This window comes from Haemaphysalis longicornis, unplaced genomic scaffold, assembly GCF_048455015.1.
Source record: "Haemaphysalis longicornis isolate Haplotype H1 unplaced genomic scaffold, Haemaphysalis longicornis Haplotype H1 scaffold_1, whole genome shotgun sequence".
NCBI classification, from domain to species: Eukaryota; Metazoa; Arthropoda; class Arachnida; order Ixodida; family Ixodidae; genus Haemaphysalis; species Haemaphysalis longicornis.
The window spans coordinates 64,700,583-64,708,391 of NW_027526203.1; the positions used below are offsets into that span (position 1 = coordinate 64,700,583).

Genomic DNA, 7,809 nt, shown 5'->3' on the forward strand with positions numbered 1-7,809 from the left:
AGGAGCGCGTATGATAGGTACTTGGCACGTCCTCTACCGCCCGTAAAAATCTCTTTTGAAGCTTATGAAGTTTGTTTACGTTTTCTTGAGAAGTTAGAGCCCAAACTAGATGGCAGTAATTGATTCTTGATAAAAATAAGGTATTATAAATTAACAACAAACTATTCCGAGGAAGCAAGTGCTTGTTTCGGTACACAAGGCCGACTACCTGAGCGACCTTCGCAGCTAAAAGTGTATGTGATGATCCCATGATAATGTTTCTTGAAATATTACTCCTAATATTTTAAGAGAAGGGACTATCTCGACAGGGATGGAATTTAAAATATTCGTTTGATTCACAATTTCCGTTTTATTTTTAGCATGAAATACCATAGTCTTAGTCTTTGCAACATTTATTTTTAGACCATTTTCTCTTGTCCATTTTTCTAATCTAACCAGCAGTAGATTTGCACGTGTTATTAGTTCGTTCACTGATGTTCCTGTTAACAATATACATGTATCATCTGCATATATTATAAATCTAACGTTAGAGGAAATGTTCACGATATCATTAATGTAAATATTGAAGAGGAAAGGCCCCAAAATGCTTCCTTGTGGAACTCCTGTAACGATTGACAAAGAATCTGAATTGTGACAACCCACACTAACAATCTGATTACGGTGTTGCAAATAAGACTGTAGTAGTGACCCCGCCGTTCCACGAATACCGTACCGTTCCAGTTTTTGAATAAGTAATTTGTGGTTAATGTGGTCAAAAGCCTTCGTAAAATCTACAAACAAGCCCAACACAACGTTTCCCTGTTCGCATTGCTGATAAACGTACTCTTTCTGTGCCATGAGAGCATATTCTGTACTAAGGCCTTTGCGGAAACCATACTGCGAATCATGAAGCAACTGAAACTTCTGTTCAAAATTATTCAACGGTTTCAAGATTAGCTTTTCTAATGCCTTCGATAAGACTGGCAGAATGAACACTGGCCGGTAATTTGACATGTTATTCTTATCGTCTTTCTTGAAGAGTACGGTAACGCGAGCAACTTGCATTTTGGAGGGAAAAACAGCGCGGCCAAGGCACAAATTAAATATATGTGTTATATATGGAAGAAGGAACATAAGAACATGTTTTATAGGTTGAACTTGCATCCCGTCAATATCAAGTGCGGTACCATTTTTCAAATTCAAAAATAGTAATTTCACTTCATTCTCACTTGTCGGATCTATAAAAATGGTACTGTCAGTAAATGGGACATTTTCAAGATCATTACTCACATCACGTGTTTCTGGCACATTTACAAAGAATTTATTAAAAGTGTCGGCCAAGGGCTTTCCCGATATAACCTCGCCATTAAGATTTATGCTGTGTACTGAACCCGAGGACACCATTGCGATTTAAGAGAGAGTTTAGCCTTTTCCACATTATATCTGAACACCCAGAAACTGGGCTGTTATAATAATCTTGCTTAGCCTTTTTGAGGTCTTTATTTAGGCGATTCCTTCTAACCTTGAATTCTTTAAACAGTTTATCTCTCGTTTTAAGATAGCGGCTAAATAACATATTTTTTTCTTGTATTCTCTTCCCAAGTTCAGCGTTAATACAGAGTTTACGAACCTTTCCGTTCTGCTTTGCTTTAACCAAAGGAAACGAAGCAGCATAAATTGGCTTTAGAATGTTCAGAAATTCTTCGTACGCCTTGTTTGGCTCTTTTATTTTAAGCGCATTCCCCCAAGGAGCCCTTAAAGTATTCTCCGAAAACGTTTTCAGAGTTTGTTCGTTTATACGCTGGGTGAAAAACGTGTTCGGTTTGTTTTTATCCTATAAATGTTTCCGACAACAAATGTATATTGGCAAATGATCACTCAAATCCACAGTAATAACACCAGCCTTGAGGTTTCCTGTCGATATATTTGTTAAGAACAAATCAATCAACGACGAAGACATTTGTGTGATTCTCGTAGGAACAGTGATCACATTAAAAAAGCAATGAGACTTCAACAAAATATCAAGTTTTCGTACTACAGCTTCCTATTTGAGCATATTTATGTTCATGGCACCGCCACACACAACGTCAAAGCGATTTGTATTAGCGAACGCAAAAAACGTGTCCAGGTAATCCAAAAAGCATGCCGTTTCGCCGTTTGGTGGTCTATAACAAACGGCAAGAACCACATTTTGTAGTTTAACTGATAGAAACTCGAAGTCATTGCAAGAAGTGGTGAAATTTTGAATTAGGTCACAATCAAAGATCTTTTTCACTAGAATACATACACCACCGCCATGACCGGAATTTCGATTAAGGTATTATGTATTGTACGAAGGCAGGGGAAAGACGCTGGCTTCATCTGTCGACCATGTTTCAGATAACATTATGACGTCAAATACGTGATTCATCTGTTAAAAAAAAAAAGTCTAAGATCGGACTGTTTATTATTTACCGAATGTACATTCAAGTGAAAACATTTAAACGAGTTGGAATACAAATTTCCGAAACTTCGCGAAAACGCTTGCGGAAGCACGTAAGAATCGTTTCCTACGCTAGCCATGTCGAGCCGATCATTTCCTCTTTCTTTAACTTAGCTTGTTCAGATCAGCAGCATTCGCGATGCGTATGGCTTTCTCCCCATCAGCTTTGAGCACTAGAACGTTCCCAATTGAGTGCCATGCATACTTGGAATTCGCTTCTTTAGCCCAGTTCTTTACCTCAAACAGCGCACGTGTTCTATTCGTCAGGTTTTCCGTCAAGAAGAAGTCCGTATCTAGGCTGCTCAGATTCTTTTTGTTTTTCCACCAAAAGTCTCGGTCCGCTTGCTTCGCAAAACGACAGATAACGACCGGCGTCTTATCTTTTTTGGGCGGAAGCCGATGAATGGCAACCACATCATATTTTGCGAGTAGCGGAAGCTGGTGTTTAGCTGCCATTGCATTGATCTCTTCAGCAAGTTTTCGTCTTCCATTTCCTCTATTCCGTGGAATGCTAGGTTGAGTCTATGGCTCCTCCACTCAAGATTATCTACTTCTGCCTGTAGTTCAGCTACTTCTCGGTCCCGCATCTCTACCTTTTCCAATCTACGCTTAAGGTCTTTGACGTCATGCTCACTCTGCTCCGTTTTTCTAAGTATTTCGTCGTATTGCTCACTCAAGTATTGTATCGCGTCGTCAATGCTCTCAACCGTTTCTCTGAGCGGTACTAGTGAGGTAACGAGCGGACCAGTTCGGTACCTCAAGATTGAAATAAGAAGGGAATAAACTACTGCATCTAGAGCCTTAACTTCACGTGTTTACCCCCTTTTTCTCCACCCCAATTATTTCTTCAACAAAAAACTTACTTCACTCTCTCTCTCTTACAAAAGAGCATAGAAGTTCAGTCCGACCAAGACAGAATAAACAATTTCAAACAATAAAGCTGTCCTGTTCTAATCAGGCGGAACCTTTCACGCTCACATGTTAAGTCCCATAAGCACAGGGGGCCTCCTCGCTCAGGGCGATTAAAAACCCTTGGTGCTAGTCTTTCGTCGCTGACCTTCAGTGCTCGTGAAGCATCGATCGGAAGCGCAGTAATTTTGTTCCAAAATGCTCTCTAGGCGTCGAAGTAACGCTATCGTGTCGTGTCGTACATCTTAAGAACTAAACGCAGGTGTCATTTGCAACCTTTATTTGGCTAGGAATACAAACTTTCAAAAGGGGCATTGTATTGCGATTTCCAAGGTTTTAATTTTCTTGTTTTTAGGTTATCGGGGATTGTACTTTTAATTTGTGGTCTACAGACTCTACACCCGCACAATGCCGATATAGATTTTCTTGACTTGGTATTGTCCAAAAAGCTAGGATGTGCTCTTTTAAACGGTGACTCAGTAAGGCTCCATGCAACGTAAGCTTTTTTCTTTTTGCACGCTAACGAGATCTTATACATTCACAGTATTTCTTAGCTGCGTAAATCTTCCCTTTCTGCGCATCTCTAAAGGGGTGCTGAAAATGACGTGCCTACTTGATGTTTGCTCGCTACAACCTATGAGAAATGTGCGCATACCAATTCACTAAATATATTGATTCCTCTTGTTAAAAAAAGAACTTCCAAGGAAACAGGTTCGCGCTTGCAGCTGTGAACAAAATGAGCACTTTTGTAAAAAGAAATAGCCTACTTTCTGAGATAGAGTCTTCCGTTGATTTTAACATTGCCTGTGTTTGCAAATAACTTAATTTGTTTCACTGTTCATACACACGGCTCCTTTAAAACATTTTGCCTATATATTCCGTTCTTTCTAATCAAGTAAACAGTTGTTAGTCAGTGCTTGTGTGCATCTTTTCTTCACTTCATATTCAGAAATTTAACTCCGCGAAAGACGGACACAAGAAAGGACACGGACGAGCACAGAAAAGAGCCCTGTGTACTAGAAATGTGCATTAGAATGAGAGATAGGTGGGCGAGGTGTTCATATTGAAAAATGTAACTTCGCGAAAGACGGATACAAGAAAGGACACGGACGAGCGCAGAAAAGAGCCCTGTGTACTAGAAATGTGCATTAGAATGAGAGATAGCTGGGCGAGTTGGAAGTGGTTCATATTCAAAAATTTAATTGCGCGAAAGACGGATACAAGAAAGGACACGGAAAGCACACGGAACCCCTTCCAACTCGCCCAGCTGTCTCTCATTCTAATGCACATTTCTTGTACACAGGGCTCTTTTCTGCGCTCGTCCGTGTCCTTTCTTGTATCCGTCTTTCGCGCAGTTAAATTTTTGAATATGAACCCCTTCCAACTCGCCCAGCTGTCTCTCATTCTAATGCACAATTCTAGTACACAGGGCGCTTTTCTGCGCTCGTCCGTGTCCTTTCTTCTATCCGTCTTTCGCGCAGTTAAATTTTTGAATATGAACCCCTTCCAACTCGCCGAGCTGTCTCTCATTGTAATGCACATTTGTAGTACACAGGACTCTTTTCTGCGCTCGTCCGTGTCCTTTCTTGTAACCGTCTTTCGCGCAGTTAAATTTTTGAATATGAACCCCTTCTAACTCGCCCAGCTGTCTCTCATTCTAATACACATTTCTAGTACACAGGGCTCTTTTCTGCGCTCTTCCGTGTCATTTCTTGTATCCGTCTTTCGCGCAGTTACATTTTTGAATATGAACCCCTTCCAACTCGCCCAGCTGTCTCTCATTCTAATGCACATTTTTTCTAGTACACAGGGCTCTTTTCTGCGCTCGTCCGTGTCCTTCCTTGTATCCGTCTTTCGCGCAGTTAAATTTTTGAATATGAACCCCTTCCAACTCACCCAGCAGTCTCTCATTCTAATGCACTTTTCTTCACTTAGTCTGGTGTTTTGCCGTGTTTCATTCGAAGAACAGAATACACCGCGTTATTCTTCCCAGGCCATCTACAAAATGCCGCTTACTGAACACGCTGCCAACGGTGATCGACAAGCTTCAGCTTCTCGACCTACGCACGCGTTCTTCCATACTGATATCAACATCTTGGCAACTTCGTTGGCATACATGGTGACGCGACAAAACAACTCAACAAGAATCCGCACTTTTCGAGTTGGTCAGTTTTGTCATGTCATTTGATTGACCCTCGACTGTTTGCGATGGGAAAAGGATTTCGTGGCAGGCTGGCCTTTACGTTTACCCAAGCTGCCGAAATGTATGTGTAAACAAGTGGCGTGCACAACATGCCTGAGCCGGGAGCTGTCAACGGCAACCGGATGGCGGTCAGAGTGAGCGCTGCACGCGGCCCGGCCCGGTTCGGGCATTGGGCCAAGGCGGCTGCACCCATGGCCTGGGCCACGCCACGCCAAAACAGCCTCCGAGAACGGGGTCGGGAGGTCTCTTTCGAAACCGTGACGCAAACTTGCTCGCGCCCACGGCTGCGACTGCCCCTTTCTCGACTGAGCGGCAAGCGACGATTTCCAGAAGGCTCTCCTTTCGCCCGCTCTTGCAGACGCTGCTCACCGACGGCACAAGTGTCCGCCGAGACCCGCCAGTGTGCGCTCACGTGCATTTGCCCTGTACTGACCCCGTCGTCCACCAAGCGGATTACCCCTCGACTAGGCCATCGAGCGGGACGAGCTTCGCAAGGCAAGTTCTTTCGGCACATCCGCTTTCTCCCCGTGTTTGTCGCCCTACCAGTGAACGGACGATCCAGACGTGTGCTCGGACAACCATCGGAGCTAGTTGTCCGAGAACGCGCATAAAGACTCCCTCGTACTGCCTCGTCGCTCGTAAGAGGGCACCATCGTCGCCTGAAGTGCCGCTTGAAGAATGCTTGGTTTCGAGTTTTCTACCCTCCCCAGTGTTCACAGCAGCTTGCGTATGTTTTTATGAACGGATGATACGAGCGTACGCGGCATAAGAAACAGAAGCCACCCATAGCAGCCAACGGCCGCCTGTACTTTCGCCGAAAACACCAGCAAGGTAAACGCCGGCCACGAGCGATGATCGTTCCCTATCCGTGCCTGCAATACGGGAGGGGCGCTTCCGACGCCTCTACGGAAAAGCCCCCAATGTAACCAAGTCAGTTCCTAAACTTTTGAACGGACTGAAAAGCGGGTACTTCTTGGTTGAAACTATTTACACTGTTCCGCGCAATTCAGTTGCGGTGAGTAGTAGAAACGTATGCCGACGCTAGTCGAATGTGTGGGCGCATCGAGAAGCATCGCTATCTTCAAGATACTTTTCAGCATCTGCACTTCTGCGTCGAAATACGCTTTGGAAAAGATATCTGCAATTAAACCATTTTATGATAAATGAACTGTATTGAAATGCGTTCCGGGACATGTGTAACTCTGTACATTTAGGACCTTAAATGAAAGAAATTTCCAAGTAGAAAAAAATCATTTCCTTTATTCCCAAGGAAGCGCCCTATTTACGACTAAAATAGGGCACTCCTTCTATGTTCAATGGTAACGATCTGCTCTTGTACCCCTGTTACTTTTAAATCGACCATCGCTTCGGTCGTTCTTTCTTTTTTTTTTGTGGGGTCACCCCCTTCGAGTGCTCGAGGTTATTTTGGGGACGAAGTAAACCAACTAATAAACAAAGGAAAGAATGTCTACAAGGAGAAATTCCTCGGGCAGACGCTCATTTTCAGGACCAGCAACATTCAGCTGAGGACGTTTTCGGTTCATGGCGATACCTGCATTGCTTATAAATGTATCAGTTATGGGAACACAAAATGCTGCAGTGATTGAAGACTGTCCAGTTCTGAACGACATATTACCGTTTACAACAGGAGCTCGCAGTGACCTGCAACGGCGAAGACATTTCTCGTAACGTAGCTTACGCTGTGCGCCCCAACAAACGCCGCCTGATTAAGGTAGCCTGTTTTACAGAATTACGACGATCGCGCTCAAATTATATGAATTTCTGCATAGCGACACCGCTTTCAGTATGAGGGGTCATATCTTTGTATTGACATTTCACTTGTTTTACATCTTCGTCCGCGAAAGGAATTTGTGGAGTCGACAATCCACTCTTCGGAACATCCTTCTCGTAACAATCGTCACCTGGAATAAAGGTGTAGGTATTCGCATAGCGTATTTCGCTAAAAATAATATTCAATAAATAAAAAGTTCAAATTGACATCTACGCTTAGTTCATAAGATGTACGACGCGACAGCGTTACTTTGACGCCCAGGGAGCATTTTGGAACAAAATTAGTGCGTTTCTGATCTACACTTCACGAGCACTGAAGGTCAGCGAGAAGAGAAAGACAAGCACCAAGGGTTTTTAATGGCCCTGCATGAGGGTGTCCCCTGTGCGTATGTGACTTAACAGGTGAGCGTGAAAGGTTCCGCCCGACTAGAGCAGGGCAGCTTCA

General features: G+C 43.4%; 1 pseudogene; it reads right to left on the bottom strand.

Annotated features, from left to right (window-relative positions):
- Positions 1–2,566: 2,566 nt before the first annotated feature.
- On the bottom strand, positions 2,567–5,766 carry LOC144175235 (uncharacterized; annotated as a pseudogene).
- Between the last annotated feature and the right edge of the window lie 2,043 nt (positions 5,767–7,809).